This window comes from Pristis pectinata, chromosome 35, assembly GCF_009764475.1.
Source record: "Pristis pectinata isolate sPriPec2 chromosome 35, sPriPec2.1.pri, whole genome shotgun sequence".
NCBI lineage: Eukaryota > Metazoa > Chordata > Chondrichthyes > Rhinopristiformes > Pristidae > Pristis > Pristis pectinata.
This window is the reverse complement of record NC_067439.1, coordinates 10,346,310-10,360,521: the sequence shown is the minus strand read 5'-3', so window position 1 is coordinate 10,360,521 and position 14,212 is coordinate 10,346,310.

The window sequence follows — 14,212 nt, the reverse complement described above, 5'->3', positions numbered from 1 at the left end:
GGAATTTGGGAATTACTTGAAAGGAGGTGAAATATTAACATTGACGGGGATTGATTGTGAGGGATCTGTCCGGGGGGGTTAAAGTGATTCTGTGCCAACAAAACGGCCGATCTCACTCATTGCCCCCCAGGCGTAGCTTCCATTGGTTTGCCCACCTCTCTTCCAAGCTCACCAGTGCCCAGCTGGTAGGGTAAAGGGTGTCGTTGCTGCCTACGGAGGGGGGTGACCCTGAGAGGAACCATGTCCTCAGAACCTCGTCAGGGTACGGTCTAGTAACTGTGGGACAAAGATACGGTGATCACTTCGTCTGGTGTGGTTTTGGACAGCGGAGGATGGGTGGTGTGCGGGCTGGAACTCCTCAGCTGCGCAGAGGCCCAGACTGAGGAATATACCAACATTCCCTGTTCCGGACAATCCGATTGATTCAGTACCTCAATGACGAACTCTCTTTTAATCTGAGATTAGTGTGGATGAATCAGCATGCACATGGTGGACCAAATGGCCTGTTCTGAGCTGTATGACTCTATGAAAGATCCCAAGTTTGGCATTGGGCATAAGAATAAGGAACAACACATGCTAAATGCTGGAGGAACTCAGCAGGTCAGGCAGCATCTATGGAGGGAAATAAACAGTTGACGTTTTGGGAGGAGACCCTTCATCAGGACAGTAAACCTGAAACATTATAGGAAGGATGTGGAAGCGTTGGAGAGGGTGCAGAGGAGATTTACCAGGATGCTGCCTGGTTTAGAGAGTATGGATTATGAGGAGAGACTAAGGGCTTTACTTTTTGGAGAGAAGGAGGATGAGAGGAGACATGATAGAGGTGTACAAAATATTAAGAGGAATAGATAGAGTGGACAGCCAGCACCTCCTTACCAGGGCACCAATGCTCAATACAAGAGGGCATGGCTTTAAAGTAATGGGTGGGAAGTTCAAGGGAGATATCAGAGGAAAGTTTTTTTTACCCAGAGAGTGGTTGGGGCGTGGAATGCGCTGCCTAGGGCGGTGGTGGAGGCAGGTACATTGGTCAAATTCAAGAGGTTACTAGATAGGCACATGGAGGAATTTAAAATAGAGGGATATGTCGAGGAAGGGGTTAGATAGTCTTAGGCGAGGTTTAAAGGTCGGCACAACATTGTGGGCCGAAGGGCCTGTGTTGTGCTGTACTGTTCTATGTTCTATGTTCATTTTGTGTGTGTTGCTCCAGATTCCAGCATCCGCAGAATCCCTTGTGTCTCCGTCATAAGAATAAGGAAATCATGTTGCAGCTGTATAAAACCTTGGTTAGGCCATACTTGGAGTATTGTGTACAGTTCTGGTCACCCCATTACAGGAAGGATGTGGAAGCTTTGGAAAGGTGCAAAAGAGGTTCACCAGGATGTTGCCTGGATTAGAGAGCACGAGCTATAAGGAGAGGTTGGACAAACTTGGGTTGTTTTCTCTGGAGTGGTGGAGGGGAGACTTGATAGAAGTTTATAAAATTGTGAGAGGCGTAGATAGGGTAGACAGTCAGGATCGTTTTCCCAGGGGTAGAAATGTCAAGTACTATAGGACATGAATTTAAAGTGAGAGGGGGAAAGTTTAAAAGAGAAGTGCGAGGGAAGTTTTTTTACACAGAGCGCGGTGGATACCTGGAACAGGCTGCCAGGGGTGGTGGTGGAGGCAGATACGATAGTGGTGTTTCAGAGGCTGTTAGATGGACACATGAATATGCAGGGAGTGGAGGGACATGGATCACATGCAGGCAGAAGAAATTTAGGTAAATTTGGCATTGTGTTCAGCACAGACATCGTGGGCCGAAGGGCCTGTTCCTGTGCTGTACTGTTCTGTGTTCTATGTGAATGCAGTTGCTATTGCATCTCTATCCCACCATCTCTGGTGCATCCAATCCAGACTCTTAACAGTGTAGAGGAACAGAGGGATCTTGGGGTCCACATCCATCGATCCCTCAAGGTTGCCGCGCAGGTCGATAGGTTTGTTAAGAAGGCGTATGGTGTTTGGCCTTCACTAGTAGGAGTATAGAGTTCAAGAGCTGCAAGGTAATGCTGCAGCAGCTCCTTAGAACTCTGGTTAGGCCACACTTGGAGTATTGTGTTCAGTTCTGGTTGCCTCGTTATAGGAAGGAAGTGGAAGCTTTAGAGATGGTGCAGAGGAGATTTACCAGGATGCTGCCTGGATTGGAGAGCATGTCTTTTCAGGATAGGTTGAGTGAGCTCGAGCTTTTCTCTTTGGAGAGAAGGAGGGTGAGACGTGACTTGATAGAGGTGTACAAGATGATAAGAGGCATAGATCGAGTGGACAGTCAGAGACCTTTTCCCAGGGCGACAATGGCTAACACGAGGGGACATAATTTTAAGGTGATTGGAAGAAGATACAAGGGGGATGTCAGAGGTAAATTTTTTACACAGAGGGTGGTGGGCGCGTGGATCACACTGCCAGCAGAGGTTGTGGGGGCAAATACATTAGGGACTTAAGAGACTCTTAGATTGCCACATGAATGATAGAGAAATGGAGGGCTATGTGGGAGAGAAGGGTTAGATAGATCTTAGAGCAGGATAAAAGGTCAGCACAACATCATGGGCCGAATGGCCTGTACTGTGCTGTAATGTTCTATGTTCTGAGTATGGTCATAGCGCATGGAAACAGGCCCTTCGGCCCACCATCTCCATGCCAACCCATCAAGCACCTATACGTACGAATCCAATTTACCAACACTTGGTCGGTCGCCTTCAGCTCCTTGGCAATTGAAGTGCTTGTCTTGATGCTTCTTACGTGTTGAGAGAGCCTCTGCCTCCACCATCCCCTCAGGCAGCGCGTCCCAGATTCCAACCACTACCTCTGGGTGTAACCCCTTCTAACCTCCTCTTGCCTCACCTTAAACCTACGCCCTCTGGTCTTAGATACGTCTGTCATGGAGAAAGGTTTCTCACTGTCAAACCTATCCATGGCTCTCCGTCGAGGGGTAATTATCGGTCAGGATTGCGGGGGAAATTTCCTGAGCTCTTGTAGTAATGGCAAAGGATGTTTAACATGAGCCTGACAACACAGAGAGGGCCCCAGTTCTACGTCAGGCACACTGACAGTGGAGCAAGTGTCCATCTGGCTTAAAACTCAAGGCAAAGGGCTATGGCCTTGCACCTTATTGTCTGCCTGCACTGCACTTTCTCTGTAACTGTAACACGTTATTCTGCATTCTGTTACTGTTTTCCCTTGTATTACCTCAATGCACTGTTGTAATGAAATGATCTGTATGGATGGCATGCAAAACAGTTTTTCATTGTACATGGAACAATAATAAACCAATTTACCACTTTTAATTTAACTTATGGAATTTTGACCTTTTGACAACCCCATGTTACAGGCAATGCTGGGTTTCAGTGTTGCTATCCAGCACCAAGTAATCGGACCGGAATTAGACCACGGAGACACAGCTGGTGGTGTGCAATAAGTTCGGGGCTGAGCAGGAAGTGCGCAGTGATTGAAACATGAAGCAAGGCTTGGGGAACAACGTAATGACTTGGAAGAGACGTAAGCCAAGAATCACAAGGACCGGCAAAGTGGGGCAGGAAGGTCAAGTGGAGGATTGCAGGAAAACCATTGATCAGAGAGGCTTGGTGATGGGCGACGTGAAGAGGCAGCGAGACTCATTCTAGCAACTGTGGTCAGGGAAACCACAGATAGAGCAGGATTCATTCCTGTTTAATATTAATCAATTTGCAAAGAGAGAAGAATAGATGAGAGAGCATCAGACAACTTCAAAGGCTGTCTCTGTCTGAATCCAGCACTCAGCCCATACTTCAGACGTGTACACAATCAGATTGGTACAGCAGTTCATAATTCCATTTCTCATTCTTTCAACTTATCATCATGATTTATTCTGGGTTGAGTAACGTAGTTAGTTGTTTTGTTACTTGACCAGTAATCTAGAGTTTAAGGCCCTACCGCTTGGGAAATCAGCCCAGATTACACAATGCAGTCACAGGGCTGGGGGAGAGGCTGTTGGATCACTGCGTAAAAGTCCTTTAGAGAAGGAGGCCAAGATGTGACCGCTGTCCCACACCTATGTAGTTGGCTCCTGATGAGAGATGCCCAGGACTGTGGAGATCCCTCAGTGCAGGGACCTCAGGGGTAAGAGTGAAAGAGAAATTCCCAACCCCGGCCATTCAGAGCAGGGCAACAGTGCCCTGTCCCATACACTGATGGGGCAGGGTCCCGTATCCCGTCCCATACACCGATGGGGCAGGGTCCCGTATCCCGTCCCATACACCGATGGGTCAGGGTCCCGCATCCCGTGGTGTCAGTACGAAATGGGGAGAGTGATGGAGGTGTATGAATTGCAACTGATCTGTCCGAAGATGTAAGCGGGAAGAAATGATTCAGGACAGAGCAGGAGAGGGAGACAGGAACGTGGGACTGGTGTGTGGGGGTGAGGGGGGGCGGGTTTGCCTCCTTCCTCGGTCTGGTCTGGAGTGACTGGAGGGCAGGTCTCCAGACTGACACCACTGGCTGAGGGAGGCGACTGAGGCATTACAGCAGCTCTCGGCCACCCTCCTGATCAAAGACCCCACAGCGGTGGTTTGATGTCGGCTCACGCCTGGCGTCCTGTTTATTGCCTTGCCTTGCCTTGCGCCCGCGTTCGTGGGATCTTGCTCTGCGCAAGTTGGCTGCCACATTTCCCCCTAAGCCACGCTGAGGCAGTGGACGGGACAGTGCGCAGCCCCCTCGGGGCGCCAGGGGAGAGCCGGCGGTGACCCCCGTCAATCGCGCAGACATGGTGCTCGACGCCCATGATGGGAAGCCCAGCGACTCTTGGTGCCTTCAGGGTAAAGGGTTCTGCAGCAACCCAGGCAGATCCTTTGTACTAACTCTGATCAGCAGGAGCCAAATATCTCAGTGCTAGCTGCTTTCCCTGCCTTTCTCCCAGTGTGTGTATATATTTACAAGCATTTAAAACTTCAATCTGTTGTGTATACATGCAGGCAGCTGGGGATCGTGCTCATGTTGTGGGAACCGATAATTCCTCATCCAATTTGCCAAGAAACACGCACACTCAAAGAAGTCAGATTTACTTAAAACCGGGATAATCACAGATCTCGAGAAAGTCGCATCCTAGAGCCCAGAATTTAAACCAAACGAAAGCCTGCAGTGACACGAAACAAAACCTGCAGTGACTTTAGTCTAATGTACCCTTCCACCGCCCCGGCTGACAACCACTGCATGTCTCACTCTGCAAACTCATTGACGGATAACAAAAGGGCCATTTCCTTCCCGTTGATCTCCACCACCAAGCAGGGCCTCGCGTTCCATTACCAGGTTTAGTCACTTCCCTTGAGTGGCATTGAACTGTATTTGCCACTTCTCCGCCCGTGCCTGCCAGATTGCGGTTTGGTTCCATGTCCTCCCTCATCAGTTGCCTCTCCTGGATTAGATCAAGTCCCTTCTTAAGCAAGCTCCAGTCTCTGAGTCAGTCCGTAAAGATTATCATTGGCTCATTTCCAAACCCCTCAGCAGTCCACCATCGTCAAGAGACCAGCTCCCAGCTAGTGGTCTTGTTATCTATGCCCAGTCAACCCCCTACCAACCAATGTGCCTTTTATCCAATGCCTGTTCTTTTATCCTAGTTAACCATCCATTCTTTGATTCATAATCTCACTGCCCCTTGGGGCCAAACCTTGCCTTTTATGTGGGCCAGTGAAGAGGGGAGAAAGACTGTGCTGCCTAGTACACACCAAAACATGTAAATTGGACAGAGCCTTTTGTGAGACCACATCTGAGATATTGTGTCCAGTTTTGATCTTCTTACTTCAAAAGGATGTAATGTTATTGGAGTGAATTCAGTAGTGTAGGTGGTGGTACAAGGTTAATAGGGAACAGAGCACCAAGCTATTAAGGATGAATGTTTATCCTGAAGACCTTGCTCTTTATAGCGCTGAAAGTCACACAAAATAAGCTTTCTAAATTTATAAAGGGGTTCAACAAATTGGCTTGTACAGAATTAAAGGTATAGGATTAGAATTGAAACAGGAGGTGGAATCTCGTGACCAATCAGCAAGTTTGCACAGATAGAGAGGCCAGGAAATTCCCAGTGATGTCGTCGCTGTGGGTGGGGACCCTGGCCTGCTCCTGTGTCTGTGCCTGACCGCTGGCTCTTGTTGGAAAGTGGGTCATCTCGCCTGCATTTCTATAGCATCGTTCACATCCCTTTCAAGGTGCTTTACAGCACCTGAAGTTAAGGTGTGAATCAAAAAATCTGCAGTTGCTGGAAATCTAAAATGAAACAGAAAATGCGGGAAACACTCAGCAGGTCAGGCAGCATCTGGGGAAAGAGAAACAGAGGCAATGTCTCAGGTCAAAGACCCTTCAAGCTAAAACATCAACTCGGTTTCTTTTCCCACAGATGCAGCCTGACCTGCTGAGTCTTTCCAGCATTTTCTCTTTCTATTTTTAAAATGTTGTAGCATGGGACTTGTGACCGCTGATCTGTGCACAGCAAGCTCCCATAAAGAGCACTGTGATCAGCTCATCCAGTTGAGGGAGGGATAAACTCTGACCAAACAGCACTCTCCTAACTCTCTTGATAAGGATCTTACGTTTCTATCAGAGAGAGGTGAGCAGTGTCTCACGTGGTAGACCAGCCAGTCCAGCTGTGTGCACCGATCTCCGTATTGGGGTCCAGACCTATAAGAGCGACCGGGAGCAATCAAAGAGATCCGGATCACTTTACTATAGATAAGTGTGCGGAAATGCACACTGCAGTGTATAATCTCAAAACAATGGCTGGATGGTTGACAAGAGATTAAAGTGCTAATGTGGATGGCTCACTGAAAAATTCGAGACTTGACAGAAGAACAAAGATTGCTTCCGTGGTTGTGTAATACCCCAGATCTACTGTGTACATAATAAATGATAATAATGAATTAGCAGGCCACCCAACCTCTGGGATCTGCAACACACAAACAGCTTCCATTGTTGAGGTGAAGAGGACTTCTGTTTTAACCTTTTCTCCAGTGTGCCAATATTATAAAGAGCAGCAAAGATTCCAACGGAGTTTCCAGCATCTGCTTCTCTTATGTCTTCACAGTGTCATAGAGTTGTAAAGCATAGAAGCAGGCCCTTTGGCCCATCCTGTCTATGCTGACCATCATGCCTGTCTATACTAATCCATCTATGCGCTGCTCATTCAAGTACCTGTCCAGATGCCTCTGGAATGTTGTTATGATTCAGTCTCCTGCTCTCATGCCCCAAGTGTTCTAAGAAAATACTGAAGAGGCCATACTTTACTTTATTCAATCACTTTAACAAGAAAAATAAGTCAATGTCTTTTGGAAAAACCTAATAAAACATATAAGATCAATAATATGATTTCTGTCATATTCTCAGCGATACTAGTGGAACATGTGATTGATGGCAATCTTGCTTTGCCTTAAAGTAAATGGACTCATTAATGCAAAATAACCATTAAAAACTGATAACAGTTTGTTTTTTTTTAATTATAAATACAGGCGAACCAATGTTATAGCATTTCGGGTAACAGAACTTTGCCCTAACTGAATTCACAAATCACTGCCAAAAAATCTGAGACACGGAATAAAAGCTCGTTCTCACGGATTTTCGTGCGTCGATTTTTATTTTACTTTCAGCTCGCACTTCTTGGCTCATGTGCAGATGACGTGGCTTCGCGTTACAGAAAATCGCCATACGGACGGTTTTCTGGCCACGCATCTCCGCGGTAAGAGTCTCTTGACGATCAGTCAAGGGCCCTTAGCCTTTGTATCGGTCAAATACAGGAGAGAAATACTTGTAATTTTTACGGAGCCTTTTACAGCCATGGGGCACTCTATAGGTGTAAGTTACTGATGGGTACACAGCAAGATCCCACAAACATCGACATGAAGGTGACCCGGTTCATCAGCTTCAGTGAAACGGTCGGGACATAAGTATCTCCAGGGAGACCAGAGGGAGCGGGGAAACAAAAATAAAACCTGCAGATGCCGCCAATCTGAAAAATAAGCAGGAACTACAGGAGCTGCTCAGTGAGTCAGGCAGTATCTGTGGAGAGAGTTAACATTTCATTGGATCAGACTTGAAACTTGAGCTTTCCTTCTCTCTCCGTAGATGCTAGCTCGCCCGTGGAGTATCCCCACCAGAGACAACCCCATCCCTCCTTGCTGGGCTGCTGAAAGGATGAACAAGGCCCCTGCTGCAGTTCCATCAGAAGGAGGTGCCACCAAGTGTTCAGCTGTCCCTCAGTACTACACTGGAGGTTTGGATTCAAACTCTCCAACTAGGACTTCAACCTAAAACCTTCCAACCCAGAAGCCAGCGTGTGATATACTGAGCCTTGGTGTGAATTACCCTTCCTGAAACCACTAATACTTTAGATTCAATGATGCTGATCAGAACTTGGAAACTCCTATCTAACTTCCTACATTTTTCTGCACTTTGATCGGTTAATGGGCAGCTGTAAACTTCCCCTTGTGCATGGGTGAGTGGTAGTTTCAGAGGAGAGTCAATAGGAATGTACAAAAAAAATTAGTGGGGTGTGGGATTGCCCTGAGAGGCAGCATTAGGTCAATGGGCTGAATGGTCTCCAATGTCGTAAAGAAATGTGGAAATAATGGAGACCCTGGACCGCTTGTAGAGATGAGTCCCACTTCACCCAGTCTCTGAAATGGGCTCCACCAAATCGGGAGACATTCCGTGACGTGGTCTGAGCTTCGGTAGGCTCATTGTCGCATGCTGCTGGGTTACTTTGACACACACCATCTATCCCCGGCTCCCTACATGCTTTGTGACTATAACCTCACCATGAGGGGTGAGACCCGTCCATCACACCAAGGCAGCCCAGTCCAAGGTACAGCTTGGCATTGGTATTGGTTTATTATTGTCACTTGTACCGAGGTACAGTGAAAACCTTGTCTTGCACACCGATCGTACAGGTCAATTCATTACACAGTGCAGTTACATTGAGTTAGTACAGAGTGCATTGAGGTAGTACAGGTAAAAACAATAACAGTACAGAGTAAAGTGTCACAGCTACAGAGACAGTGCAGTGCAATAAGGTGCAAGGTCACAACAAGGTAGGTCATGAGGTCAGAGTCCATCTCATCATATAAGGGAACCATTCAATAGTCTTATCATGTAGTGGTTAGCGTAACGCTATTACAGTGCCAGCAACCCGGGTTCAATCCCGGCCGCTGTCTGTGAGGAGTTTGTACCTTCTCCCTGCGTCTGCGTGGGTTTCCTCCGGGTGCTCCGGTTTCCTCCCACATTCCAAAGGCGTACGGGTTAGGAAGTTGTGGGCATGCTATGTTGGCGCTGGAAGCGTGATAACACTTGCGGGCTGCCCCCAAAACACTCTACGCAAAAGATGCATTTCACTGTGCGTTTCGATGTACATGTGACTAATAAAGAAATCTTATCTTATCACCATGGAATAGAAGCTGTCCTTGAGCCGGGGGGTACGTGCCCTCAGGCTCCTGGATCTTCTACCTGATGGAAGAGGAGAGAAGAGAGAATGACCCGGGTGGTGGGGTCTTTGATTATGCTGGCTGCTTCACCAAGACAACGAGAGGTAAAGAGGTAAAGCTGTTGTACCAGTTGCAGACAAGTTCCATCTATCAATACCAGACCTAGAAAACTTCAGCAAATGGGACATTTCCTTGAGTTGCTAGTTCACAGACTGCTGACTTCCACAGGATCCACACCCATGCTTGTACACCATTAGACACGGCTTCTGGCTGGCTGGCCCAATGATAAAGCCGCCTAGCATCATGTCTCAGTAACTACATGGCCCACCTTCCCCTCCCCAAGCTCAGCCTGTGGGCTCAGCTGCTGGTGACGGTGAGGGATGGAGGGGCTCCAGTGCCTCAGGGACACACCCAGTTGGTCTGCGATGCCTACGCTCCTGTTGTTGTGGCCCAGGCAGGAAGAATGAAGGCGGGTGTGAGTCGGCGCCTTCAAGATAAAGAAAGAAGAGCAGAAGAGCGATGTTAGACCACTGAGGAGGAGATCTCCTTCACGACCAACGCACAAAGATGCTGGAGGAACTCAGCAGGTCAGGCAGCATCTACAGAGGGAGATGGACAGTCAACATTTCGGGTCGAGACCCCTCGTCTGGACTGGAAAGAAAGAGGGGTGATGGCCAGGATAAAAAGATGGAGGGAAGGGGCGGAGCAAGAGCTGGCAGGTGATAGGTGGATCCAGGTGAGGGGAGGTGATAGGCAGGTGAGGGAGGGGGAGAGTGGGAGGTGATAGGTGGGTTTGACACAGGGCTCAAGATGATGGAATCTGATAGGAGAGGACTGTCGGGCATGGAATAGAGGGAGGGAGGTGGGGAGGAATACGGTGGGAGGAGTGTGTGGGTGACGGGCAGATGGAGATGGTGGGGGAGGGGGACGAGACAGGTGATGGGGGCTGGGTGGGATCAGGAGGAGAGAGGGAGGAGAAAAGGGGGATGGGTTGCCGGAAGTTTGAGGATTCAACGTTGATGCCGCCAGGTTGGAGACTGCCCAGGCGCAACGTGAGGTGCCGTTCCTCTAAGTTGTGTTCGGCCTCACCCTGGCAGCGGAGGAGGCGGTGGACGGACATGTCAGTGTGGGAATGAAATGGCTGGCCACTGGGAGATCCCGGCTGGCACGCCGGATGGAGCAAAGGTGCTCGGCAAAGCTTCTTCAGGACGACTGGCACTGGGCCACATACCCCATCCCAGGGGCCCAGCCTGTCGTGCATCATGCCATCTGTACTAACACCACTTACCCGTGTTAGGTCTGGAGTCTTCCGTGCTTGGCAACCGTGCCCTGGATCCTTAGTCACAGCTGGGTTAAGGTCCCAGAGCCTGCCAAGTGGAGCCCCGTCCACACCCAGTGGATGTCTGAGTACAAAGGCCAGTCAGATGACAGTCTCCTCTCAGATGGTGGTGAACCTCTGGAGTTCTCTGCCCCCGAGCGTGGGGGAGGCCGGATCAGTAAGGTGGAGATAGAGGTATCTCAGCGAGGTTGTGGAAGTGAACTGACTGGGGGTGAGGGGTTATAGATTGGGGAATGAAGGGCTGTGTGGGAACTGGCACAGAAGAGGAGTTGAGGCCAGCATGGATTGGCCATGATTGTATCGAATGGTGGGGGAGGTTTGAGGGGCCGAGTGGCCTACTCCTACCACTATTCCGTTGAGCTCTTGTGATTGGACCAGTCACCAACACAGATAGAGCCACACAGAGGGCTTGGCACCCACACTCTCATACAATGGGCAAAGCTGGCATCACCCCTCACCCACACCCCTCACCCAACCCAATTCAATGCAAAGACATCTTCCATTGTTACCAGCTCTTACAAGGGAAGCAGTCTTATATACAAACAACATACCTCGAGCAAAATAGAAAATACACTCTTGGAATTGTTTGTCTCCAAGATGGCACAGACCAACGTTAGTTTTAGGTAGAAGGCATCCCCTTTAAGCAAAATGTCTCAAAGTCAGTTTACTGTCACAAGTACATGTATGCACAGGTGCAATAAAAAACAGCTGTATCACAGGCACGTAGCATTAGAGACACAACATTCACAAGGAAAACATAAATTAAACATAAATTACATGAATTATACAAAATTATACAAGAAAGAAGACAATTAGAACAAAAAAAAAGTCCATTGTAGTGCAAAGTGGTCATAGTGTTGCTATACTGAGGCAGTGATTAGGGTTGTGCCGGTTGGTTCAAGAAATGAATGGTTGAAGGGAAGTAGCTGTTCCTGAACCTGGTGGTGTGGAACTTCAGGCTTCTGTACCTCCTGCCCGATGGGAGCTGTGAGAAGATGGCATGGCCCGGATGGTGGGGATCTTTGATAATGGATGTTGCCTTCTTGAGGCAGCCCCTCCTGTAGATACCACTGATGGTGGGGAGGGATGTGCCCGTGATGTATTGGGCAGAGTCCACTACTCTCTGCAGCTTCTTATGTTCTTGCGCATTCGAATTACCGTCCCAGACCGTGATGCAGCCGGTTAGGATACTTTCCTGAAACAAATAATTTAGAAATGAAGATGGCGTGTGTTTGCTAGTGGAGCCACACCAAGATTCCACGCCGGTTGTGCTGCCATGCTGTTAATTGGATCAGTCTAGTTGCCAGTCATCGTGGCAGGGAGCGTGTCACTCGCTGGCGTCGGAACTTCCCGCAGCTCACATTCCGCCCCCCAGCCATCCCGCAGTTAATCTGCTGTTATTAAAGGTTATTAAAAGTATAATGGTGTTGTCACAACAACCTTACCAATGATTCTTCAGTCCACACACTGGAGGGAATCGGAAAGCTGCTGAGATTTTCGCCCTTCACCAAGCCTCCTCCTGCTCTGGGACAAGGCAACACTGGGGGCAACGTTCGACCCACGCCAGCTCTCCAAAAGGGAAGACCTGCCTCTCTATAGCGCCTTTTATATCACTTCATGGCACTTAATAGCCAGTGGAATCTTCCGAAACGTAGTCTCCGTTGCAAAGTAGGAGACACGGCAGCCAATCTGTGCACAGCACGATCCCACAAATAGTGAGCTGGTGGACCCTGGTGTTGGCCCAAGGAGGTAGGAGTGTAGGGTGACCTCATGGAAAGGGATAAGGTTCTGAGGGGCATTGGCAGCGAGGATGGTTCCCCTCATGGGAGGGATCTGGTGCGTAGATTGGGGCTGCTCTCATTTCTAACAGCTTCACAGCATCCCGGCCCCTACAATGGAGTCCAGGCCACCACAATGTTTAGTGGAAGACCATGAAGGTGAACCTCCCTGCTTTCCTGTGACGATGGGAAGCATTGGGAACGTTGCTGATGCTCAGGGGTCAGAGAGAGATACAGCTCAGGCACAGGCCCATTTGGCCCATTGGGTCCATGCCAGCCATCGACCATCCATTTTCTACTCATCCTACATTATATTCCTCACATTTTCATCAACTCCCCCCAGATTCTACCCCTCACTTACACACTGGGGGCAATTTACAGTGGCCAATTAACCCACCAACCCACGTCTTTGGGATGTGGGAGGAAAGCGGAGCACCTGGGGGAAACCTGCATGGCCACAGGGAGAACGTGCAAACTCCACACTGAATATTGGTATTGCTTTATTATTGTCACATGTACTGAGGTACAGTGAAAAACTTGTCTTGCATAACGATTGTACAGGTCAATTCATTACACAGTGCATTGAGGTAGTACAGGTAGTAAAAGCAATAACAGAATACAGAGTAAAGTGTCACAGCTACAGGGAAGTGCAGTGCAAATAGTCAATAAGGTGCAAGGTCACAACAAGGTAGATTGTGGGGTCAAGAGTCCATCTCATCGTATAAGGAACCTTTCAATAGTCTCATCACAGTGGGATAGAAGCTGTCCTTGAGCCTGGTGGTATGTGCCCTTAGGGTCCTGTATCTTCTGCCTGATGGGTGAGGGGAGAAGAGAGAATGACCCGGGTGGGTGGGGTCTTTGATTATGCTGGCTGCTTCATCAAGGCAGTGAGAGGTATAGACAGAGTCCATGGAGGGGAGGCTGGTTTCCGTGACGCGCTGGGCTGTGTCCACACCTCTCTGCAGTTTCTTGCAGTCCCAGCCAGAGCAGTTGCCGTACCAAGCCGTGATGCATCCAGATAAGATGCTTTCTATGGTGCTTCGATAAAAGTTGGTGAGTGTCAAAGGAAACATGCCGAATTTCCTTAGCCTCCTGAGGAAGTAGAGGTGCTGGTGCGTTTTCTTGGCCGTGGCATCTATGTGGTTGGACCAGGATAGGCTATTGGTGATATTCACTCCGAGGAACTTGAAGCTCTCAACTCTCTCGACCTCAGCACCATTGATGTAGACAGGTGCATGTACACCACCCCCTTTCCTGAAGTCAATGACCAGCTCTTTTGTTTTGCTGACATTGAGGGAAAGGTTGTTGTCACGATACCATGTCACTAAGCTCTCTATCTCCTCCCTGTACTCTGTCTCATCGTTATTTGAGATACGTCCTACAACAGTGGTATCATCTGCAAACTTGCAGCACCCAAGGTCAGGATTGAACCCAGGTCTCTGGTGCTATGAGGCAGTGGTTTTACCCGCTGAGCCACTGTGGAGTTAGAGTGCAAACTAAATTTGAAAAAACAACACGATTGTGGAGGAGAAGCAGTGGCTTCAGCAGGTACCTGAATTGGAACAAGATCAGGAGGATCCTGGCTCCATGATTGGCCAGCCAGTCGATGACATTGGCTGACCAAC